The sequence below is a fragment of the Phyllobates terribilis genome, unplaced genomic scaffold (genome assembly GCF_046119375.1).
Source record: "Phyllobates terribilis strain yellow unplaced genomic scaffold, ASM4611937v1 Scaffold_5__5_contigs__length_657084704, whole genome shotgun sequence".
Taxonomy (NCBI): Eukaryota; Metazoa; Chordata; class Amphibia; order Anura; family Dendrobatidae; genus Phyllobates; species Phyllobates terribilis.
This window is the reverse complement of record NW_027362765.1, coordinates 10397901-10424979: the sequence shown is the minus strand read 5'-3', so window position 1 is coordinate 10424979 and position 27079 is coordinate 10397901. Positions and strand designations below refer to the sequence as shown.

Genomic DNA, 27079 nt, shown 5'->3' with positions numbered 1-27079 from the left:
TTCGTCGTTGGTCCACTCAAACAGGGTGGAACGATTCTGCTCTGAAAAGTCTATTTCTTGCTGGGCTCAGTGAAAGGGTTAAAGACCTGCTAATTGCTTATCCTACACCTGAGGATTTGCAACAGGCTATGCAATTAGCTATACGGGTGGATAGAAGACTGCGTGCTAGGGTTAATGAGAGCAAATCCTCTGCTATGTCAGTTTCTGGTTATGATAATGTGTGTACTAACAGTGGTGAACCGATGGAGATTGAATCGGTGGCACCTCGCTCTCAAGAAAAAGACCGTCGTTTTTCGGAAGGCTTGTGTTTCTATTGCGGAAAATCTGGTCATTTGATTAAAGGCTGTGAGCTTCGTATGAAGAAAGAAAAAAAAATGGTCAGTCACGCCCGTATTGCCTGTTTAAATTCCAAGGGTATATTTTTAGCTGCTTCCACGATTGCTCAGGAAAAATTAATGGAATTTCGGGTGTTTGTTGATTGCGGGTCTACACTGAATGTAATTGATGGGGGATTCGTGGAAAAACTCAATTTAAAACCTGAACCTTTATCATCCCCCATTGCTGTGGTTTCTGTGGATGGTTCCCCTTTGAAGAATATTACTCTCAAGGTCAGTGAATTTCCTCTCACTATTAATGGTGTTCACCATGAGAAATTGGATTTGGTAGTGTTGAATAACTTGCCTTCTCCAGTAATATTGGGTTTGCCCTGGTTAAAATTTCACAATCCTGTACTGGATTGGTCTACCAGTGAAATTAAATCCTGGAGCCATAAATGTTATGACAAGTGTTGTAACGGGCGTATTGCAGCTTTGGATAGGGGAGAATTGCCTGTTCCTATTCAGGATTTTTGGAGAGTTTTTTCTGAGAAGGAATCGCAGGTTTTGCCTCCCCATAGAGACTATGATTGTTCTATTGAATTTGTCCCTGGAGCGACTCTTCCTAAAAGTCGTTTATTTAACCTTACTATTCCTGAGAGGAAGGCTTTGGAGGAATACATACAGACAAGTTTGGCCGCCGGTCACATTAGGCCCTCTAAGTCTCCTGTGGCGGTTGGATTTTTTTTTGTAAAAAAAAAGGACGGCGGTTTACGTCCTTGTCTGGATTTTCGTGAGATTAACAAAATTACGGTACGCAATCCTTACCCACTGCCATTGATTCCTGATCTGTTTAACCAGTTATTGGGGGCCAAGTGGTTCTCTAAAATTGACCTTAACGGGGCATACAATCTGTTGCGCATGAAGGAGGGTGATGAATGGAAGACTGCTTTTAACACTCCTGTGGGTCATTTTGAGAATCTGGTTATGCCTTTTGGTCTTACTAATGCTCCTGCATTTTTTCAGAATCTGATTAATGACATCCTTAGACCTTTGATCGGTAAAAATGTGGTTGTGTATTTGGATGACATTTTGATTTATTCGCCAGATCTGGAGTCTCATTGGCGGAGCGTGCGTGAGGTATTACAGTTATTAATGGACAATTCGCTTTTTGCTAAGCTGGAGAAATGTGAGTTCGCTGTACAGAGAATTAGTTTTTTGGGCTACATTATCTCCAGCAAAAGTTTTGAGATGGATCCGGTTAAGGTTCAGGCTGTGCAGGAATGGCCTAGGCCTATTGGTTTGAAATCGATACAGAGGTTTTTGGGTTTCGCCAATTACTACAGAAAATTCATAAAAAAATTTTCTAGTATTGTCAAACCTCTGACTGATCTCACCAGGAAAGGTGCTGATGCGGTTCAGTGGTCTTCTGAGGCCATTGAAGCTTTTGTGTATCTCAAGGAGAGGTTCACCTCTGCTCCCATCCTTATGCAGCCTGATGTTACTAGGCCGTTTTTGGTTGAGGTTGATGCTTCCTCTGTGGGGGTTGGCGCAGTATTGTCTCAGGATAACGGGGATGGATTACATCCCTGTGCCTTTTTTTCAAAAAAATTTTCGGAGACTGAACTGAATTACGATATTGGTAATCGGGAATTATTGGCTATTAAACTCGCATTTGAACACTGGCGCCACTTCTTGGAAGGTGCGGAATTTCCCGTTCAGGTTCTTACGGATCATAAAAATCTGATATATCTTGATGCTGCCAAGCGCCTGAATGCCCGTCAGGCTAGGTGGGCACTGTTTTTCTCGCGGTTTAATTTCTCCGTTACTTACATCCCTGGTACTAAGAATGTTAAGGCGGATGCCTTGTCTCGCAGTTTTTCTCCCATAGTCGGTGCTGAGAAAGAGGAAAACATTTTACAAGAAGGTGTTGTGATAGCTGCTTTAGACTCCGTTTTGGAAGATGAGATTCTTAAAGCTCAGGAGAATGCCCCATCTAACACTCCTCATGGGAGGTTGTTTGTGCCTGAGACCTTTAGGAGAGATTTGTTTGTTGAGTGTCACGAATCTCGGTTGGCAGGTCATCCCGGAATCTCTGAGACCAAGAGACTGGTGGGTCGCAGTTTTTGGTGGCCTGGATGGCAGAAGGAAGTCATTAAGTGGGTGCGCCAATGTACTATATGTGCTAGATCTAAGTCCTCACATACTCCTGCTGCGGGGTTGCTTTGTCCTTTGGAGGTCCCCAGTGCTCCTTGGACACATTTGGCTATGGACTTTATAACTGACCTTCCCCCCTCTGAGGGTTTTACTGTCATCTGGGTGATCGTGGACCGTTTTAGCAAGATGTGTCACTTGGTTCCCTTCGTCAAACTGCCCTACGCTAAAACTCTCGCTAAGGCCTTTGTCAAGGAAATTGTCAGACTTCATGGCGTTCCTACTGACATTGTTTCTGATAGGGGTCCTCAGTTCGTGGCTCGTTTTTGGCGTGCCTTTTGTGACAGGTTGGGAATTCATTTGTCGTTTTCGTCCGGATATCATCCTGAATCTAATGGCCAGACAGAAAGGAAAAACCAGGATGTTGAGCAGTTCTTGCGTTGTTTTGTGGCAGACAATCAAGAGGGGTGGTCTGAGTTTCTGCCACTTGCCGAATTTGCTCTGAACAATCATACATCTTCTTCTGCTGGTTGTTCGCCTTTTTTTTGTTGTTCTGGGAGACATCCGTCGTTTGGGTCGTTCTCCAAGTTGGGATCTGCCGTGCCTGAGGAGGAGAATTTTTCCGGTGATTTGGAAAGAGTTTGGACGGATGTGCGTGGTAATCTTCAGGAGGCCAACAGAAAATCTAAAGACTACTTTGATAGGAAACGACAGGAGGTTTTGTTCGCTGTTGGTGACATGGTTTGGTTGTCCTCTAGGAATCTGCGGTTGAGGATTCCTTCTAAGAAATTGGGTCCCAAGTTTGTAGGGCCCTTTAAGGTGCTTCAGGTTGTCAACCAATCTGCTGTTAGGTTGGAGGTTCCTACCTCCTGGAGAATTAATCCGGTATTTCATGTCTCTCTGTTAAAAAAAGCTGTTGTGTCGGATGGTGACGCCTCTGCCTCTGTTCCTCCGGTGGTGGAGGACGGGGAATATGAAATTTCTCGCATCCTTGACTCTAGACGGTATAGAGGTAGTTTGCAGTATCTTGTGGCCTGGAAAGGTTTCGGACCCGAGGATAACTCTTGGGTGAGGTCAGATGATGTTTCCGCGTCCAGACTTATCAGAGCGTTTCACAGGATATTTCCTGATAAGCCTGGTCCTAGGGGATCCGGAGGATCCTCTTAGAAGGGGGGGTACTGTTAGAACCTTGCTGTTAGGTTTTTTTTTTCCTTTGCTGGTCACATGACCTTGTTGGCCTATTTAATCCTGCTCCGCCCTTCTGGCTTTGCTGGACTTCATTGTATATCTACTTTCTAGCTAGCCTGTGCTCTGTATCTAACTCTGTTAGTTTGCTTGGTCTACGGACCTCTATGTTCTATCTATTTTGTTTGTTCGTCTGTCTGCTACTATTTCTGTTAGGAGGTGTCCCATATTCCTCCCAGTCCTTAGTACTTGTAGGGATTCCCTCCCCACATCTATAGGTCTTCGTACAGACTAGATTAGGACTTTAGCAGGTCTGATCGCAGGATCAGGTTCCCTGTTACATCGTAGGGATTCAGCTGAGTCTTATAGTAGGGACAGATCTCCTCTCTTTCCTTAGCTTTGGTAGCAGAACATAACAGGTTCAGGTCTGGTAACTGTGGAGGCCAGGTCATCAGCGTAGCACCCCATCACTCTCTGTCTTGGTCAAATAGCCCGTACACAGCCTGGAGGTGTGTTTGGGGTCATTGTCCTGTTGAAAAATAAATGATGGTCCAACTAAACACAAACCGGATGGAATAACATGCAGCTGCAAGATGCTGTGATAGCCATGCTTGTTCAGTATGCCTTCAATTTTGAATAAATCCCCAACAGTGTCACCAGCAAAGCACCCCCACACCATCACACCTCCTCCTCCATGCTTCACGGTGGGAACCAGGTATGTAGAGTCCATCCATTCACCTTTTCTGCGTCGCACAAAGACACGGTGGTTGGAACCAAAGATCTCAAATTTGGACTCATTAGACCAGAGCACAGATTTCCACTGGTCTAATGTCCATTCCTTGTATTCTTTAGCCCAAACAATTCTCTTCTGCTTGTTGCCTGTCCTTAGCAGTGGTTTCCTAGCAGCTATTTTACCATGAAGGCCTGCTGCACAAAGTCTCCTCTTAACAGTTGTTGAAGAGATGTGTCTGCTGCTAGAACTCTGTGTGGCATTGACCTGGTCTCTAATCTGAGCTGCTGTTAACCTGCGATTTCTGAGGCTGGTGACTGGGATAAACTTATCCTCAGAAGCAGAGGTGACTCTTGGTCTTCCTTTCCTGGGGCGGTCCTCATGTCAGCAAGTTTCTTTGTAGCGCTTGATGGTTTTTGCAACTGCACTTGGGGACACTTTCAAAGTTTTCCCAATTTTTCGCACTGACTGACCTTCATTTCTTAAAGTAATAATGTCCACTCATTTTTCTTTACTTAGCTGCTTTTTTCTTGCCATAATACAAATTCTAACAGTCTATTCAGTAGGACTATCAGCTGTGTATCCACCAGACTTCTGCACAACACAACTGATGGTCCGAACCCCATTTATAAGGCAAGAAATCCCACTTATTAAACCTGACAGGGCACACCTGTGAAGTGAAAACCATTTCTAGTGAGTACCTCTTGAAGCTCATCAAGAGAATGCGAAGAGTGTGCAAAGCAGTCATCAAAGCAAAAGGTGGCTACTTTGAAGAACCTAGAATATGAGACATATTTTCAGTTGTTTCACACTTTTTTGTTAAGTATATAATTCCACATGTGTTAATTCATAGTTTTGATGCCTTCAGTGTGAATGTACAATTTTCATAGTCATGAAAATACAGAAAAATCTTTAAATGAGAAGGTGTGTCCAAACTTTTGGTCTGTACTGTACACACACATATATATATATATATTTATGTGTATGTATGTAAGTAAAAAAATAGTTATTCATATACATATATTATACACTTGAATATTTTGATGCAGAGTCAGATATGTCTATATATATGTCAGGGACGACACCGGGGGATCATACAATATCCCACTGCTGCCGTCACTTTGCCAGGATTGTCAGGGATTCGCGCACACGTGATCCCAATTACTCACTACAGAGGTATTGGCAAGCGCGCAGTGAGCGTATGGCATATACACCTCCGAATTCCAACTCATGGAATATGTGTATATGCCCCATACGATCACTGCCAGCTTCACGATAACCCAATTAATATTATTCGCTGCTACCACCTATCAAGTTTGAAATGCAGGCCTGATCGGACGCCTGCTTTCTGGTAGTGTATGGCTTCGGGGGAGGAACGATTACAGAGCAAAAGAAATAGGACTATTCAATCTTATATTTAATCCAAAAGGGAGGCAGTGTTTATGAAAAATATACAAAAGGTTTTACAAAGAGAGACAATACAGTACATAATATGCAGTTACACAAAAATAAATGGGATTAATATAAGAAACTTACTATACGGATTGCAGAGACAATTCAGTTTAGCTGGAGGGAAGCACCCCAATTCTGGCCATTATGTAACGGGACCCGTGCTACATGAAATTATGTAACTTCCTGCATGAGTATTGATCCATCTTTTGCTGGATCTTTTATGCCGAAGGGGGGACTTGCCCACACACTCCTCTGTGATGACCTCATGTGAGCTTGGCTCTAGCCTTCATGGTTTTATTAAAATATCTAATTTCTGCGATAACTCCTTGATAGTTGATCGCAGAAGTTAGCAAGTGATGCCATATTTTTTATTACGAATTTATCTTTCTTTAGAGACTACACATGTCATATCTGTGACTGTTATTTTTGTACTTTTGCCTTATAGCTCACCAGCGGGGCGAGCAGATACTGAAACATATGTGTATTGTTCCTTAGCTAACCCCACCACTAAAAATGTGTCCCATTGCAATTGGTATTATAGAAACCCGATATTATTATTATTATTATATTTATTATTATTTATTATTAAAGCGCCATTTATTCCATGGCACTTGACATGTGAAAAAGGGGTATACATACAAGAACAATTACAATAATCTTGAACACGATGTGACGGCAACTGGTACAGGAGGAGCGAGGACTCTGCCCGTGAGGGCTCACAGTCTACAAGGGATGGGTGAGGATACAGTAGGTGAGGGTAGAGCTGGTCGTGCAGCGGTATTGGTGGAGTGGTGATTACTGCAGGTTGTAGGCTTGTCTGAAGAGGTGGGTCTTTAGGCTCTTTTTGAAGGTTTCCACTGTCGACGAGAGTCTGATGTGTTGGGGTAGAGAGAGTACCAAAGTAGGGGGGAAGCACGGGAGAAATCTTGTATGCGTTTGTGGGAGGAGGAGATTAGAGGGGAGTAGAGAAGGAGATCTTGTGAGGATCGGAGGTTGCATGCGGGTATGTAGCGGGAGACTAGGTCAGAGATATATGGATGAGACAGGTTGTGAATGGCTTTGTATGTCATGGTTAGGGTTTTGAACTGGAGTCTCTGGGCAATGGGGAGCCAGTGAAGAGACTGACAGAGAGGAGAGGCCGGGGAATAGCGGGGGGGGGGCAGGATGATTAGTCGGGCAGCCGAGTTTAGGATGGATTGGAGGGGTGTGAGAGTGTTGGAAGGGAAGCCACAGAGCAGGAGGTTGCAGTAGTCAAGGCGGGAGATGATGAGGGCGTGCACTAGTGTTTTTGCAGATTCATGGTTGAGGAATGTGCAGATCCAGGAGATATTTTTGAGTTGGAGTCGGCAGGAAGTGGAAAGGGCTTGGATATGTAGTTTTAAGGAGAGTTCAGAGTCCAGGGTTACCCCAAGGCAGTGAGCTTGATTGACTGGGGAGAGTGGACAGCCATTGACATTGATAGATAGGTCAGTTGGGGGGGGGGTGAATGAGATGGTGGAAAGATGATGAATTCTGTTTTGTCCATTTTAAGTTTTAGAAATCTAGCAGAGAAGAAGGATGAAATAGCAGACAGACATTGTGGGATTTTGGTTAGTAAGGAGGTGATATCGGGTCCAGAGAGATAGTTCTGTGTGTCATCAGCATAGAGGTGATAATGAAAGCCATGAGACTCTATGAGCTGTCCCAGGCCTAAGGTGTAGATGGAGAAGAGCAGGGGTCCTAGAACTGAACCTTGGGGGGGTATTCCATATTCTATATTTCATGTCGGTGCCCGCGAGATTGCAGATTTCTGTTGAGCAAAAAGACTTTCCAAATGAGGGTGACCCTGCTATTGTGTGAAGTGTGAATGAATTCCTTTGAAGCTCAAAGGAGCTGTATCCTCCTCACCAAGGTGTCTATTCATCAACTCTGTCTTTCCATTTGATGTGTTAATTAGCTTGGACACTTGGTGGCTTCTGTTATTTGCATATGAGCAACTGGTTATAGCTCTTTTGACAAATAGTATAGTGGAGGGAGGAGAGAGAAATTTTCTTAATATTTTCTATGACAATATATATAAAACTATATATGAACTTTGAAGGGTTTGTCCACTATTCTAACAGCCCCTTCTTAGTCTGTATGTTTACTCAATTCCAGTGCCTGCACGTTCCAATGGTGTCGGCACTGTGTCTCTCCCAGCGATTGCGTCACAGTGTGACCTCACTCAAACCGTGTGGTCAATCAGTGGTCGCTTCACTGTTCCCACCTTCTGACCAACCTCTTCTATCTGTAGAACGTGAGCGCCGATGCTGCTTTTTCTCTTCCTCCAGATTAAAGCGATTTTTACTAAGGTGAAGACAGTGAAGCGGCCTCTGACCGGCCACAAGGTTCACATAATGTCACACTGTGACTAGTGTTGAGCGATACCTTCCGATATCAGGAAATATCGTATCGGATTGGATCGGACCGATACCCAAAAAGTATCGGATATCGCCGATTCCGATACCGGAAACCAATGCAAGTCAATGGGACACAAATATCGGAATGAAAATAAACCCTTTCTTTCCTTGTAGGTTAATTCTACATGAAGTAAAACAACTAAGAATAATGTAGAATGACATGAAAAGCCGGCAATTCATCAGCGGCATACACCGGTACCCGACAATTTACAACAGAAAGAATAGAGCTTCACACATAGATTAGATAGATAGAAACATGTCAGTCACATATCTATGAAGTACAGTGACAGTGTTGCTTACTGTACTTGTCATTTAGTGTAAAGGATTTATTTAAAAATATAATAGTGTTTTCATGCACTGTCTCTTTAAAAAAGCCGGCCGGCAATTCAGCATCTGTACCCGACAATTTATAACAGACAGAATAGAGCTTCACACATAGATTAGATAGATAGAAACATGTCAGTCACATATCTATGAAGTACAGTGACAGTGTTGCTTACTGTACTTGTCATTTAGTGTAAAGGATTTATATAAAAAAATAATAGTGTTTTCGTGCACCGTCTCTTTAAGAAAGCCGGCCGGCAATTCAGCATCTGTACCCGACAATTTAGAATAGAAAGAATAGAGAATCACACATAGATTAGATAGATAGAAACATGTCAGTCACATATATATGAAGTACAGTGACAGTGTTGATTACTGTACTGGTCATTTAGTGTTAAAATAAAGGATTTATTTAAAAAAAAATTGGCGTGGGGTTCCCCTTAATTTTAGGCTCTAGCGGAGGTTAAGCAGACAGCTGGGGCAAATGTTTGAAGCCTGGGAAGGGGGTAATACCCACGGAGCTTCCCAGGCTACTAATATCAGCCCCCAGCTGAATACCTAGCCTTTACTAGCTATTAAAATGGGGGAACCCCCCAAAAAAAATAACGTGGGGTCCCCCCTAATTTAATAGCTAGCAAAGGCTAGGCAGACAGCTGGGGGCTGATTTTAATAGCCCAGGAAGGGTGCCATGAATATTGGCCCCCTCCCAGGCTAGAAACACCAGCCGTCAGCCGCCCCAGAAATGGCGCATCCATAGGATACGCCAATTCTGGCACTTAGCCTCGCTCTTCCCACTGCCCTGGTGCGGTGGCAGGGGGTAATAGGGTTGGGGTTGATGTCAGCTTATAATGCCAGCTGACATCAAGCCCAGGTTAGTAATGGAGAGGCGTCTATAAGACACCCCCATTACTAACCCCATAGTCAAAGTTAAAAGAAAACACAAACACCCAGAATAAAGTCCTTTAATTGAAATAAAGACACAATCCTTTATTGTTCTAAATTAAACCATACTTACCATCACGCCCATTCCAGCTGAAGCCAACGATCCCCTGCAATAAAAGAAAAATAATAAAGCAACCTCATCCTTACCTTTCCATGGTTCCCATGACAGCTTCAGCTCTGCTACATCGAGATGACAGGCTGGACCGCAGCAGAACGCTGCCATCCAGCCTGTCATCCCGCAGACACTGAGAAGCGCAGGCTTGCTTGCGCTCCTCAGTGTCTGGCTGTGATGGCATAAAGATGAGCCGAGGTCATGTCCAAAGAACTCAGCTCACCTCATGCACGTCACTGACAGCGTGGGAAAATTCTCCTGCACTCAGCGCTTCAGCGTGAGAATTCTCCCACGCTGTCAGTGACATACATGAGGTGAGGTCATGTCCAATGAACTCAGCTCACCTCATGCACGTCACTGACAGCGTGGGAAAATTCTCACGCTGAAGCGCTGAATGCAGGAGAATTTTCCCACGCTGTCAGTGACGTGCATGAGGTGAGCTGAGTTCATTGGACATGACCTCGGCTCATCTTTATGCCGTCACAGAGAGACACTGAGGAGCGCAAGCATGCCTGCGCTTCTCAGTGTCTGCGGGATGACAGGCTGGATGGCAGCGTTCTGCTGCGGTCCAGCCTGTCATCTCGATGTAGCAGAGCTGAAGCTGTCGTGGGATCCATGGGAAGGTAAGGATGAGGTTGCTTTATTATTTTACTTTTATTGCAGGAGATCGTTGGCTTCAGCTGGAATGGGCGTGACGGTAAGTATGGTTTAATTTAGAACAATAAAGAATTGTGTGTTTATTTCAATTAAAGGACTTTATTCTGGGTGTTGTGTTTTTTTAAATACTTTACTAGAAATTCATGGTGGTCATGTCTAATATTGGCGTGACCCCATGAATTTCGGGCTTAGGGCAAGCTGATAATGCCAAGCTGGCCCTAACCCCTTTATTACCCAGTGAGCCACCGCACCAGGGCCCTGGATGAGTTGGGTACAGCGCCAGAAGATGGCGCTTCTATGAACGCGCCATTTTCTGGGGCGGCTGCGGACTGCAATTTGCAGCGGGGGTGGCCCAGAAAGCTTGGGTCTCCCTGCGCTGCGGATTCCAGCCCCCAGCTGCCTAGTTGTACCTGGCTGGACACAAAAATAGGGCGAAGCCCCACGTATTTTTTTTTTAAATTATTTCATGAACTTCATGGAATAATTAAGAAAAAAAGGGCTTCCCTATATTGTTGTGTCCGGCTAGGTACAAATAGGCAGCTGGTGGTTGGGGGCAGCCCGTTCCTGCCTGCTGTACCTGACTGGACACAAATATAGGGAGAAGCCCCACATAAATTTTTTTTAATTATTTCATGAATTTCCTGAAATAATTTAAAAAAAATTGACGTGGGGCTTTGCACTATATTTGTGTCCAGCCAGGTACAGCAGGCAGGAACGGGCTGCCCCCAACCACCAGCTGCCTATTTGTACCTGGTTGGACACAACAATATAGGGAAGCCCTTTTTTTCTTAATTATTCCATGAATTTCATGAAATAATTAAAAAAAAACAAAACGTGGAGCTTCTCCCTATTTTTGTGTCCAGCCAGGTACAACTAGGCAGCTGGGGGATGGAATCTGCAGCGCAGGGAGGCCCAAGCTTTCTGCCCCCCCCCCCCCCCGCTGAAAATTGCAGTCCGCAGCCGCCCCGGAAAATGGCGCGTTCATAGAAGCTGGATGCTGTACCTGGCTGGCATACAAAAATATGGCGAAGCCCACGTCAAAAGTTTTGGGAAAAATTAATTAAAAAATAAATAATAATTTAGGGACTGCATCTTTATTAACTCCTCAAATGTCATTTAGTGTTAAAATAAAGGATTTATTTAAAAAAACAATGGCGTGGGATCCCCCATAATTTTAATCTCTAGCGGAGGTTAAGCAGACGGCTGGGGCAGATGTTTGAAGCCTGGGAAGGGGGTAAAACCCACGGAGCTTCCCAGGCTACTAATATCAGCCCCCAGCTGAATACCTAGCCTTTACTAGCTATTAAAATGGGGGACCCCCCCAAAAAAAATGACGTGGGGTCCCCCCTATTTTAATAGCTAGCAAAGGCTAGGCAGACAGCTGGGGGCTGATAATAATAGCCCAGGAAGGGTGCCATGAATAATGGCCCCCTCCCAGGCTAGAAACACCAGCCGTCAGCCGCCCCAGAAATGGCGCATCCATAGGATACGCCAATTCTGGCACTTAGCCTCGCTCTTCCCACTGCCCTGTAGTGGTGGCAGTGGGGTAATAGGGCTGGGGTTGATGTCAGCTTATAATGCCAGCTGACATCAAGCCCAGGTTAGTAATGGAGAGGTGTCTAGGTGAGTATAGGTGTAGTTTTTTATTTTTTACTTTATTTTAGGTGGCGATCGGCGGGGACAGGTAATGTATGAACTAATTTATTGTAGGTAACCACTGGCCACCAATGACATGTATTTAAAATTTATTGGGGCACAGTAGGGCAATTTAAATAGCAGGATCAGGCTGATGGGAACTACTGCTCCCATCGAGCTGATCCTGCTGGCAGGAGTGGACGGGGGACAGACATAGGCCGATGGGAGTAGTAGTGTCACATCGGCCTATGTCTGCCTGCACGCACAGACACCGCGCACACCCGCACAAACATCGCACAGACACCCCGCACACACACGCAGACATCGCACACACACCCCGCACACACACGCACAGACACCCGCACACACACTAATCATGACCGGGCTGATCGTCTGGGAGGTGAGGCTGACCTGTGCGGCCGTGGGAAAGTTCATGTGAGTTCATGCTATGCAGTCAAGCATGAACTCACATGAACCCTCCGAGGGCACCGCGGCGACTTCAAATGAACAGCTGATCAGCATCACCTGATACCTCAGCTGTTCATTTGAAATAACCGGCGGGAAAGCGCAGCACAGAACGGGAAAGCCGGCGGTGAAGTCTTTTCACTGCCGGCTTCCCCGCCCGGGTCCTTCGCTCCTTGGTGCTGCGCTCCCCGCCCGGTCCTAATTTACGATTGGGATTGGAGGTGGCGAGGGGAGCGGAGGATCGGGGTGGGAGGCTGCGGGGAAGCAGTATGGGGCTGTGTGATTGTTTAAAAGCCGGCGGCTTTTTACCGCGCGCCGGCTTTTAAACGATCAGGAGAATTCTCCCACGCTGGGATGGCATTCTGATGACAGGCTGGATCTCAGCTGAGCGCTGCCACACAGCTTGTCATCCTTCAGAGACACTGCAGAGCGCAGGCATTATGGGAACTTCCGATTCCGGTATCCGATATTGTAAAAATATCGGAATTAAGTATCGGAATTCCGATACCGCGAATATCGGCCGATACCCGATATTTCAGTATCGGAATGCTCAACACTAACTGTGACACAATTGCCGGTAGACACACAGTGCCAACACCATTGGAAGTATTGAAATCACATACTTGCACTCACATGATGCTCGCTCCCTGTCTGTGTGTGATGTGAGGAATTACAAGTCTCCATTCACCCTGAGTGACTACTGACTTGTAGTCTAATGATGGACAACCCCATCAAATTAGTCTATTAGCAGGGTGGCTAGGCATGAGATGATGGATGGCAACTCGTTCTCATGCACCCTGATGCACAGACTGCTGGTTACATAGTGAATGGAACATACTCTGTGCATCTTATAGATCACAAACAGTTTATGTATCCTCACCCTCACCAATCAGCTGTTATTGGCACCAACAGCGGAGAGATCTGCTCAGTAGTGGAGCTACCTTGCTCCCACTGTACGGCAGCCACAGTGTGGTGCTACAGATCTAACCTTGTTCATTTCCATTAGGGCAGATGTGCATTACCCGGCCATGTCCACCAGGTAGTTGACGTTGCTGTTGACGTCTGGCCGCTGATGCCAATAACTGCTGATTTTATATTTATCACCTATCCTTAGGCTAAGCCATCAATGTAAATTACTGGACAATCCCATTAAATACAGTATACTGTAAATGGAATATGCATAGTGGTAATATTAATGTCTAATATTATTGTTGGTGTTTTAACACTAAAATAATCTACTTTTACATGTTGTGTTCACCAATAGTCTCGTGAACTTTTGCTGCTGAACTAATTGATTATGAATCAGAGTCAGACATTGATCCAGCTTCCGAGGTAACAATTTGTTAAGTATAATTCTACATGTTCATTCTAAGGTCTCTTTAGTTGCATTATTATTATGCTAATTTGTATTTTATATTTGCAGGAAGAAACAGAGGATGATTGTGATGATGACCAACTTCAACTCATCCCCCTCAAGGCTCTAACTCTGTAGGTATATTAGTTAGCACAACACCTTGGGATTACATTGATTTCTAATTGTTCATTGATAAATTAATTGATTAGATCACAGTTCGGGGTCTCCTGGAGCAAAGTCTATGGTGCTGGCACCGCTGCTCCATCACAGTTTAGTAAGTGGTGGTGCCGGATGCTGCAAATCTTCTCATGTTATATTTTTTTGAAGTGTACTTGTGCGGCAACGCTGTTCTGCATTGTACACTTTTACTTCTAAAGTACAAAGTTGGAATAAATAGTTTATCTTGGCTGCTACATCCCACCGCAATCTAATATGTATAGATGACCTATCCTAAAAAACAAAACCTCTATCAAAGGGTATAAACATATACTGTGTGTGTAATTTTTTTAATCCATTCATGTTTTTAACTTATAATGTTAACCAAAATTAAGAAAACATTTTTGAAGTGCAGCTCACCAGTCTGTACCATAATATGAGTTATTTGTTCTTTTTAAGGGATGGCAAGCCTTGCTAGACAGACTGCAGAGTCGTGTTGATGCAGAAAACTGACTTAACCCATGGTGTTTCCAAAATGATCCACAGTGAGGAACGTCCAACTCAAACACCAGATCCACATGGAAGATTGTTGAGCACAGATAATGCTCTGCAATGCCAACAGTAGAAGAAGGCATCTGCAGCCATGAGTGTCAATCTATGTCACATATTTTAGAAACTCACTAATGTGTGACGGACGATCCCCAGCTCAACACAGATTCTGTCAAGAGACTTTCAAATCCAGATTATCCAGTCTGGCCGTCAACTGACAGAAAGACAATGTAATCAACATGAGAATTCATAAGTAGTAATCATTAAAATGTTCTCTAAATATCAAAGGCCAGTTTATCACATACATAAAACACTGTGCTCTCGATTGAATACTTGTCCCGACCACTATACATCCTGCTCCGACCGCTATACACCCTGCCACGGCCACTATACATCCTGCTCCGACCGCTATACACCCTGCCACGGCCACTATACATCCTTGTCCGGCTGCTATTCTTCCTTGTCCGGCCGCTATACATCCTGCCTCGGCCGCTATACACCCTGCCTCCCGACGACTATACACCCCGTCTCCCAACGACTATACACCCTGCCTCCTGATGACTATACACCTTGCCTCCCTATGACTATACACCCTGCCTCCCAAACAGTATACACCCTGCCTCCCGACCACTATGTACCCTGCCCGCCGGCCACTATACATCCTGCCTCGGCCACTATACATCCTGCCCCGGACACTATTGTCACGGACGTGGTTTGTGGAACCACTGTGCCACGGACCGCGGAGAGCCTGGAGGGGCGTGACTAGGTGAGCACCTGACTGTTCACTTGAGCCTCTGATGGTGAGGTTAGACTTGGCTCCCGATGAACGCCAGATGCCACTTCAGGACAGACCAACGGACGCGCAGCACCTGGACCCAGTAGGACAGACTGGATGGAGCAGCACGCTGGGTTTGCACCAGAGTGCAGCGGGCAGGATTTGCACCAGAGTGCAGTGGGCAGGATTTGCACCAGAGTGCTGCAGGCAGGATTTGAACCAGAGTTCAGCAGACAGGACTGGTATGCAACCTTAACAACTTCGACTGTGAAACAGGAAGGTTGCTCAGGCATCTCCCTAGTGGGCAGGAAGCAATATATATGTAATGTCCCACAGCCATTGGCTGGGAACGTAATAGCAAGTGCACGCGCACATGAATGGAAGCCTTGCTGGAAGCAGACACAGCACGGGGGAGGGAAGCATCAACCGCAGCGCGGGTGAGTGAAGTGACACGCCGGAGAACCTGCCTGTCAGAGCAGGAATCCGGCGTGGTGCTAACAGTACCCCCCCTTTTATGCCTCCTCCTCTTCAAGCCATCAAGGAGGAGAATTGGAGCGTGAATGTTCTCCTTAGGCTCCCAGGACCTCTCTTCGGGACCAAATCCCTTCCAGTCAACCAGGAAGAAAGTCTTGCCTCTCACCTTCTTCATGGCCAAGATGTTCTCCACCTCAAAAATATCATCCGAGGTGGTTGGCGCGGGCGTGGTACTGGGATCCTTGAAGAAGGGGCTCAGGATGACCAGCTTCAGTAGAGATACATGGAAAGAATTTGGAATCTGTAATGAAGGAGGCAACTTCAATTTATAGGAGACCTTGTTGATCCGCTTCAGCACTTCGAAAGACTCGATAAAACGAGGACCCAACTTGTAAGAGGGAACCTTCAGCTGGACGTACCTTGACGAAAGCCATACCTTGTTGCCAGGGCGGAAGCACGGAGGGTCCAGGCGCCTTTAGTCTGCATGTCTCTTCATACGGGTGGAGGATGCTTCTAGAGTGGTTTTGGTGTTCTCCCATAACTTTACAAAATTCTTGGAGAGGACATCTGCCGCAGGAACATCAGAAGGAACCGTCACAGGGAGGGGAACCTCGGGTTGCCGACTGAACACAATGTAGAAAGGAGACTCTCCCGAGGCTTCACTGACGTAATTGTTGTACGAGAAGGGAAATTAGGGAAGTAATTTCACCCAATGATTGTGGTGGGCATTGACGAAGTGTCGCAGGTAGTTGCCCAGGACCTGGTTGACACGCTCCAACGGCCCTCTGGACTGAGGGTGATAGGCCGAGGAGAAGTCCAAGACGATATCTAGATGTTTACAGAGAGCTCGCCAGAATCTGGAAGTGAACTGCGAACCTTGATTGGACACAATGTGACGAGGAAATCTGTGCAGGCGGAAAATATGTTTGATGAAGCTGTCGGCCAGTTCAGGAACAGACAGAAGAGCAGACAATGGGGTAAAATGCACCATTTTGGAGAAGCGGTCCACAACTACCCAGATGACAGTGCAAGGGGAGGGCGAAGGAAAAAGCGGCCTTTGAAAGGACAAAACCAGGTGCCATGATCCTCTTTCACCAAACACCTCACGAGCACGCTCTCGGAAACGAAGGTCTATACGGATGGGGAGGGAGATCAGGTCGTCGAAGGTAGTTGGTAGGTCTTATGTTTCCATAAAGCCCCTCCCAGAATGTCGCCACCAAAGCTCTGTTATTCCATCTGAGTTCAGACGCCAGAGTGCGGAAGCGTACCGCATATTGTCCCACAGATGAATTGGACTGACTTAAGCGGAGAAGAGCGGAAGCTGAAGAGGTGGTTCGCCTGGGTTCATTGAATACTTTGCGGAAAGCCTCCAAGAATAGTGGCAAATTGGAGATGATCGGATCCTCTCTCTCCCATAATGGGTTCAACCACGCCAGGGCCTCCTCTCCAAGGTGCAACATAAGGAATGCTACCTTTGCTCGGTCCGACAGGAAGTGGTGAGGAAGAAGTTCAAAGTGTAGCCGACACTGATTGATGAACCTGCGGTAGAGCTTTGGATTGCCGTCAAACTGTGGTGGAGCTGCGAGTCGGGGGCCTGGACCTCGAGCTAAGCAAACAGTCTGAGAAGTTTCCGGAGAAGACATGGCTGTTTGAACATGAGGGGACACTGGAGAGATGTTTAAGGTCTCCAACTTGGTAGTCAGGGACTACAACTGCATTGACAACTTTTCCTGCATGCCTTTCTGTCAGCAGAGCTCTTGTTACATGGTCTGATCAGGTGGGATCCGGGGTCCAGCGGGATTCATGGCCTGGGCAAACTGTCACGTACGTGGTTTGTGGAACCACTGTGCCATGTACCGCGGAGAGCCTGGAGGGGCGTGAGCACCTGACTGTTCACTAGAGCCTCTGATGGTGAGGTTAGACTTGGCTCCCAATGAACGCCAGGTGCCACTGCAGTACAGACCAACGGACGCACAGCAGCTGGACCCAGTAAGACAGGCTGGATGGAGCAGCAGGCAGGATTTACACCAGAGTGCAGCAGGCAGGATTTGCACCAGAGTGCAGCAGGCAGGATTCGCACCAGAGTGCAGCAGACAGGACTGGTATTCAACCTTAACAACTTCGACTGTGAAACAGGAAGGTTGCTCAGGCACCGCCCTAGTGGGGAGGAAGCAATATATATATAATGTCCCACAGCCATTGGCTGGGGACGTAATAGCAAGTGCAAGCGCTGGCCCTGTAAGAGGACGGGAGCAAGCGCGCGTGCCCTAAGCACATGACTGGAAGCCTTGCTGGAAGCAGACACAGCACAGGGGAGGGAAGCCTCAACCGCAGCGCTGGTGAGTGAAGTGACACGCTGGAGACCCTGCCTGTCAGAGCAGGAATCCGGCGTGGTGCTAACAACAATACATCCTGTCCCGGCCGCTATACATCCCGCCCCGACCGCTATATATCCTGCCCCGGACATTATATATCCTGCCCCGACCGCTATACATCCTGCCCCGGCCGCTATACATCCTGCCTCGGCCGCTATACATCCTGCCCCGGCGGCCGCTATACATTCTGCCCCGGCGGCCGCTATACATCCTGCCCCGGCGGCCGCTATACATTCTGCCCCGGCCGCTATACATCCTGCCCCGGCCGCTATACATCCTGACCGGATTTATCTGCCTAATGCAAATTTGCATAAGCAAGTTCAGGTTGTGAATCACAGCGTGGGTCATCGTGTTCAACCGCCAATGATCTTAATCAAACGACCAATAGGCTAGATCATCAACATATTTTTCCATGATGAACAAAGTGCCAAATAAATTGATTTTTGATAGGATATATAACTTGTTACCTTAAAGGAGTTGTCCACTACTTAGTGACTGATGCCCTGTATTTGTAAAAATCACATGCCAAACTGTGGCTCTGTAAGTCATCCGATTGATTTTTTTTCTGCATCCATAGACTTGAATGTGTGAGTGGCATGTCATTTCAGAGTCAGATCACAGCAGGCTGTTATTTTTTTTTTTTAACAGAGAAAATGTCAGTGAAACAAATTGTTCATCTGCACCGCCCCATTGAAAAACATGGGTGAGTGTGTTATCCAATAAACCATCAGATAGCGCTTGTGATTTATAAGGTGGTGAGAGCCCTAATGCTAATTATCTGCAGATCACCACTATATCTGCAGGAAAATAGTGTTTATAGACTTGTTCCCTGTAATCAAAATAATTACAACCTTCTTTACATCTATACGCTATACAATGTTAAATAGAATGTAAATAAATTATATGTTATTTTTCTAACACCCAGGTATCTGCGACTATCGGCGTACAGAAGTCTCACCAGCATGAGATATGGTTTTTTGGGAGAACCCCATCGTGTGCCCATTCCTTCATGTGCAGTTAATACAATAAGAGATAAATATCCTGACCCTGAAGGGGAGGACACTGGTGTTACGTGGCGTCCCCAACATCCACAGGTCCCCTACCCACACATATACATTTTTAATAATATTATTTTTTTGCTTCGATTAAGCTTTAATTCACAGACAGCATATTGTACGAGGTCGGTGACTGACAATAGTTTAGGTCTGTGACTGCAAGTATTTTACATTCGTCTGAACGAGGCTGTTTCATATGTATTGGATAGTTGAGTGCTCCAAATTTATTAGCAGTTATGTAGCATGTGTACGTACATTCTGTAACTTTTTTTTATTCGTGTTTAATGATTAATAATTTAAAAATTGAATTAATGTTTCTACTATTTAAACTATATGTTCCAGTTTTTATTGTAACTTATGTTAAAATAAATACAACATATGTTTTTGTACATGACTGGACATTTTAATTATACAAGGTTATGAAAAATATTCACCGTAGAAGTAGTGTTAAGTGTAATTTTTTTTTTATTAATTAACAATATTTTTAATTAAAAATAACATATTTAGTACAAAAACAATAATAACTTGCTTTAAACAAAAGTTTTTATACAAAACATGCTGAACCAGACCATGCATTAAAAGGGTTGAGCGGTCATCAAATACAAGTCAGCAGTCACTCTGTGGCCAATCAGTGGCCACTTCACTCTCCCAACTTCTGACCAACCACTTATATCTGTAGGACGTGAGCGCTGATGCTGCTTTTCCTCTTCCTCCAGATGTAAGCGATTTTTACTAAGGTGAAGACAGTGAAGCGGCCACTGACCGGCCACAGGGTTCACATAACGTTACACTGTAACGCAATCACTGGGAGACACAGTGCCGACACCATTGGAAGTATTTTAATCATATACTTGCAGTCACATGGCCGCTCGCCCCCTGTGTGTGATGTGGGAATCACAAGTCTCCATTTACATACAGTCACTACTGACTTGTTGCCCAGTGTTAAAGAACACCATTAACTACAAGTATTAGTTAGACTGTTATTTTTAGACATGACATGTTGTTAAACTTTAGTAGCGGGTTGCCTGCTCTTCAATAATTTGTCGTTTATCCGGCTTCGGGACAGAAGCAATATTTGGTGGTAACTCTGTGCGTTTCGATCTCCAGGTGCTTTGAAGTTCCTGTTTCATAATTCGAATGTCTTGTAGCAAATCTTGATGTGGGCTCATATAAACATTTTACAACCGAGCTTTGCGTGCTTTTGAAAATTCAAGATGGTGTCTAACGCTGTCAGTGCAATAAGTTGTTTCATTGTCATGTTCCACCACAACCTTCAACATACTAACATTACTATTGTGGTCCAAGGCTGCGAGCAATCATGCCATCAATAAAGAGATGTAAACGCTTAGGCTGGTATTTTAAAAATACACTAATACAATGCCAATTCTCCTGTGTGACAGAAGTAGTTGGTTTGTCTTATGTTCCGTAGAAGATTTTTGTTTTCTACTATCCCTTTCAGCAGGGTCATGGCTGTTGATGTAGGCTTCAGCAATTTGATAGTGTCCAATTTCTCCGCAGTGAGTGGTAAATGCTCACATGCAATATAGGGTTCAGGACCAGACCACTCATGGATATTTTTCACATGTTGCAACATTGATTTCCATTGTAAGATCACTTGGTCAGCATTTCTTCTGCAGGTACACTATGACTACTGTTGAGCGAATTTGTTCGGCGTTTCAAATTCGATGTTCATGGGCAGAGACGATTTTTTGGCGCGAACAAGCTGGAACCCCGAACACGAGCCTGAATTTGAAATGCTGAACAAATTCGCTCAACACTAACTATGACCACCATAAATTATTAGTTTTTTTTTTTACAAATTCTTTATTTATTGAATTTTATAGCCAAAAACATAAGGATAACACTTAGAAACATAGATCAATATAAACAAATGAACAAATAAACACATTTTTACGCAATTGGTACAAATGTTTTCAAGAACTAGTTATAGAGTCTTGACTTTATATATGGCGTATGAAAACAAAATATTGCATATCTAGATTTCCTCCTGATAGATAACGGTATCTAAAACAAAGTTAGCTCATATTGTTATCTAGGTTATGTTACAAGAACCAACTTCAATAAGTAAGATGTCTGACAAGTAGATACAATGTATTATGTGGATATTAATCCACCATGTAAAGGTCCAACTATTAGAACTCTTTTTGACTTATAGGACTATGGGAAAATATGTTTTTATATTTTAGGAATAAATTCTTGTGACCATGGCGACCAAGATTTTAAAATTAGCGTATGTGTGTGTACCTCCCAACTCGAGATTGCTTCCATCCTGTAGATCAGTCTGACTTTGTCTTGCCATTCTGAATGCGTAGGGGGAATAGGACTTTTCCAATGTATTGGTATTAAATGTTTGGCAGCTCCGATCATTAAGGTGAGAGGGTCATGTTTTTTTAGCTGTAAAATTACGGGAGGGGCAAGAGAGTAGGATTTCTTTTAGATATATAAATTTGGGCATGATAAGCAGGGATCTGAGTGTTCTGTTTACTTCCTTCCAGAATCCTTGTATCAGGGAACACTACCAGAATATATGCGTCATGTTTCCCAGTCCAGAGTTGCATCTCCAGCATATCTTAGAGCTTGACAGACCCAGGTGGTGTAGAAATTCCGGTGTTCTGTACCATCTAGTTAGGATTTTATATGCATTTTCTTGGAGTATAGTACATCTAGTGAAACCTTGTGAATTTGCTAGTATCCTTTGAATCTCTGAATCTTTTAATGAGATACCTAGTTCCCTTTCCCAGGAGATTATGTAAGTTGGTTTAAAAAAATTCGGAGGGGATGATAAATTCTAAAAGCATTTTGAGAGAGGGGAATTTGGATAGTAAGTCGATCCACGACCAGAATATTGCAAGAAATTTCTGAGGTGTTTTGTGGCCTCTTATGGCCAGGAGTTTACCATGGGGATTTTGTCAGTGAGTAGTTGAGAAACTGTGTAACATGGTAGATGGCACCATAAATCATAGATGTCTTCATAGTTGGGGTCTAAGAAGTAAGGTATGGTGCTAATAGGAGCTAAGGCTGGAGGCCTATCTGATGCCGAGAGAGATATACTTATGTCTCTTAATTTTTAAAGTAGCCATCGTGATATCATCTAGATTTTTACTCCTTGGAGGTGAAAGGTCACTTCAGATATAGTGGCTTAGCGCTTTCCCAAGTTGAATTAGTTCTATGCTTTCTGTTGTAGTTTGCTTTTGAGAATGAACCAGTTTAACCCCTTTACCCCGGAGGGTGGTTTGCACGTTAATGACCAGGCCAATTTTTCCAATTCTGACCACTGACACTTTATGAGGTAATTACTCTGGAACGCTTCAACGGATCCCACTTATTCTGAGATTGTTTTTTCGTGACATATTGTACTTCATGATAGTGGTAAAATTTCTTCAATATCACTTGCGTTTATTTTGTGAAAAAAATCTGAAATTTGGCGAAAATTTCACAATTTTCAATATTTTAATTTGCATGCCCTTAAATCAGAGAGATATAGCAAACAAAATAGTTAATAAATAACACTTCCCACATGTCTACTTTACATCAGCACAATTTTGGAACCAACATTTTTTTTTCTGTTAGGAAGTTATAAGGGTTAAAAGTTGACCAGCGATTTCTCATTTTTACAACAGAATTTACAAAACCATTTTTTAGGGACCACATCACATTTGAAGTCACTTTGAGGGGTCTATATGACAGAAAATACCCAAAAGTGACACCATTCTAAAAACTGCACCCCTCAAGGTGCTCAAAACCACATTCAAGAACTTTATTAACCCTTCAGGTGCTTCACAGGAATTTCTGGAATGTGGAAGAAAAAAATAAACATTTAACTTTTTTCATAAAAATGTTACTTTAGACCCAAATTTTTTTATTTTTGCACAGGTAACTGGAAAAAATGGACCCCAAAATTTGTTGTGCAATTTCCCCTGAGCACGCCGATACCCCATATGTGAGTCCCCGCCCCGCATATTTCATGGTTGTTAGACACCCAAAAAAAACATGCGGGGATCACTTGTGCATGGCAGGCAATCCCTGCGAGGTTTTTTTGGCCGCGAAGCATATGGGGCAGAGACTCAAGCATGTCACCCGAGTACCCGCGATACTCGGTGCATACTCGAGCACTCGTTGCACACTCAAGTAGCGAGCAATAGCGCTCAACACTAGTCTCCATATCGTCATCATTTTTCTTTTTCTTTACTTTTGAAAAACTCCCAACCCCAACACAACTCAAACCCTAGCACAATCCTATCCCTAGCACAACCCTAGCCCTAACACAACCCTAGCCCTAGAGTTTATTTTTTACGCCATTCCTCGTGCAGTATAGGTGATTGGACGACTTTGTTCTTTGGGTCGGTGCAATTACAGCGATACCAGATTCATGAAAAGAGGGTGGTGGTGCTGGTAGGTCAGCCTAAAACACCTGCAGCAAGAAATACAGCCAACCACAGATTGTCAAATTAAAAAATAGGAGGTAAAATAGTGGTACTTGTGCTGGATGTATAAGGCTTAGGATAAAAGGCGTAAAATATACGTGACAACAATAATTTAAAACAAATTCATGATTTTATTAAAGGGATGTCCACAACATTAGGTAAGGAGGGGGGTTTTAAAAATTAAACATAATTTGTTAAGATTGAATATAAATCCGCGGTGGAGATGACTGCGGAGTAGCAGTAGTAGTATGGCATGTACTAGTAAAGTGCGTATGATCCCAGATCCCAGGTGTATCCTGCAGGAGGAGGAGAGGATGAGAGTTAGATGATGGGTGATTGTCCCTGGTTGAATGGATAGAAATGTGTTTAAAATTTTTAAAGATGACTGGGGTGGAAGGAGGAATGACGCGAGCCTGGGGACAAAAAGGATATATATAGTTGAGGGATAATAAATTTATAGAAGAAAATGTTTTAGAATACAACAGTGAATGCTGTGATTACCTGGAAGAAGGGTCAATTCTGAATGGTATTGATGACCATAGGGTAATAGTAGGGTAATCATAGCAGCAGGTCCTAATTTAGTTTGAAGTTGCTCTTAAGAGGAGAGATAAGGCTACAGTTATAGAACCATCAGAGGAAGGGGAAAAAAGGCGGTGATAGTTTCTAAGATGGTTCTACCTGTGTTTTTATGTCCTATTGTTTTCACAGCACAGAGAAACGTGTTACTGGTAACACTTAGAGAGCGTAAAGGCTTGACCTGAATGGGTTTTAGATGAATCCAGTGCCTTTTGTAGAAGTGCTTGATCCTCTCTCTTTGTGTGAGACGATATGTCGGTGTCCCCAAAGGGAGTTAGGGATCAAATAGTTAGGCTGTCGGTGAGTAGATAACACAGAATGAAAATGATAAGTATTTTACCAGCGATATTGGCTGCGTGAGGCAGGCTTGCCAGAATATAGTACAGTAAAGGAGGCGCAGCTGGATTAAGGCAGGAAACGGTTCCCAGTTAACTCGCATGTCCGGCGTGCGCGTCTTTATGGTTTTTGGTCCTCGCAGGTCCCCGTATTGGTACGTACCACGTGTTTCTGACATCACGCAGGTCCTTCTATCCTGCAGTGCGGCATTACAGGTCCTCTGACCGCTGCCGCACACAGACGTCTGGAGAGTTACAGAGCGAACAGCCAGTCACCGGCTGGGACCCTGTTCCCCCCTCTCCTCACCTGCTGCGCCATCGCTCACCAGCCTTTGGAGCGCTGCAAGGATAGACCGCACTACACAGTGGTCTACAGGATGTGAAGATTGCCGATCAACAGCCACATAAAGACGCGCATGCCGGACATGTAAGTTAACTGGGAGCCATTCCCTGCCTTATTCCAGCTGCGTAAGTGAACATTCCTTTAATAAAATTATGAATGTGTTTTAAATTATTGTTGTCACTTATATATATTTTACGCCTTTTATCCTATGCCTTATACATCCAGCACAAGTACCACTATGATACCAGAATCATATTGGGTTTTTATGATTGACAGCTGTTGTGGCGCCCCTGAGCGTTCATCCGCCACAGGGATGCTGCACTTCTTTAATGGAGTGTAGTGTTCCTCCTCTGAGGTAAGAACAGTATGATGGTCAGGACCCAACCTCCACATCCAACACCACACTTCTCCCACCAGAGGTCGCTATTGCGCACCTGCTGCTGCCCCTACTGGAGTTGGGAGAGAGGGGAACCAAGAGATAGGGGAACCAATTAGTGGGTTAGGGTGGAGGATTCACATTTTAGTGACACTTAATAATTCATATTTAATACACAGCCATTTTGGTTCTTGGTTCTTTGGCTGTTCTTTATCGTGACCTCCCTCCCTGAGTGTGGATCCTGTGTGGACCTGCAGAGGATGGAGGCACGGCCCTCGTACCCTGGCCTTGGGTCGAGGGGCAGGTTGCAGATAATGAATGTCTTAGCCTGGTCAAAGACCATAACCAAGAAGGCCCGGAGCTTAGGAGTGTAGCTCCACCGCAAATGGATCCCCGGGAGGATGCAGACGGAGCGGTATACACCACCTGTCCTCGCCAACCTGATCTATTCAGAGGGATTCCGGCTGCAAGAGGGGTACTGGCCCCCGACACCTGACCTTGCTACTCCACGTCCTGGTCAGGGAAGTCCGGTAGGCCCTGAGGATCCCACCGGGTATCGGAAGGAGCGGAGCTGCCACCCGTACCCTTTGTCTGAGTGAAGTTCAGAGGGAGACCCGGCCTATCTACACACACAGCAGACAGGAAAGGACCCGGTCTGAAGTCTAGGAACACTCTGGTGCGGGGTCCTGATTGAACACTGGACTTACTCGGAGGTTGTCGGACCCCCCCCCCCCCCCCGTCTCTGGTGACCGCAGAACTCTGCGAGGAGCAGGGAGACGCCTTCCTACTGCCATCTCCATCGTGAGTAAAAACCCTGGAAGTTAACCCCTATGGCCCCCGGACTCTTTATTCTGCATTACACCGCATTACGCAGCACCAGACCTCCTAGGCTACTACTCCCTCCATCCTGTCCCTCTGCCCTGAGGCCCTGCTCCGCCTGTGGGGAGTAGTAACAACTATGGCTGCGATAACACCATGCCTCAGCGGACTGCAGCAGCGCTGGTAGCTTTCACCAGGTGCCACAGGTGGCGTAGTCGAGATCAGCCACTCAACCCGGATAAGCCCATACCATCCTTTTTTATTGCGACGGCCCTGGGCACGGAGCGTCCGGGCCACGGCTGCACCCCATCTACCACACACGGATCGGTCTCCGAGTCCCCCATCTCCCAGGGTAGGGCTTTCAAGCGTCACACAACTGGCGTAGTCGGCAGGATTGCGTGCCCGCAGCAAAGGAAGGAATTACCCATTGCTACCGGGTACTGTGAGCCTTACACCTTGGACTGTCGTTTTCCACTTAAAATGGCGCCCACCCTAGAAGAACAGGCACCATAGTGCTTTGGAAAGACGGTCTCCTAACACCGCCTATCGTGGGCCAGGCTCCCCCATGGCGCCAAAAGTGCGGACCGCCCCTTCCATCAGAAACTGTCCGCGGGGTAATGCCCGTCAAAATGGATGGGCTGAAAGAAGGCGTGCCTGTCAGCATACCGCCTGGAACCTCCCGAAAGAGGAGGAAAAAGAAAAACAACAAGGTGCGGCCATTGCAGTTGGAGTTTGGCGACCTTCAGGAGCGGACATGGATGCTGCTGGAGCTCAACAAACTGAGCCTTCCGAACCCGGCCCAGGTCCTTCCCCCGGCAGGGAGCGAAGCGGCACAATCCTTACAGCGGGAGATATTGAATTTCTCCACCAGGAAGCCCCGGGTCTTGCACGGAGACTGGATGAGGCCCAGAAGGCGGCGTCTGCTGCGTGGCGGGAAGAAATGCTGCTGCGCCTCCGGACCCGCCGCCAAGGAGCTGAAGCTCAGGGAGAAGCGGTGACAGATGTTGTGAGTGGCCCAGAGGCGGGTGAGTGTGCTACC

General features: G+C 45.4%; 1 long non-coding RNA gene across 1 annotated transcript; it reads left to right on the top strand.

The window, feature by feature from the left end:
* Window positions 1-13581: 13581 nt before the first annotated feature.
* On the top strand, window positions 13582-15065 carry LOC141270606 (uncharacterized). Its single transcript, XR_012321706.1, has 3 exons — window positions 13582-13740; window positions 13832-13896; window positions 14378-15065. It is a non-coding gene; the product is annotated as an uncharacterized lncRNA (long non-coding RNA).
* Window positions 15066-27079: the final 12014 nt, after the last annotated feature.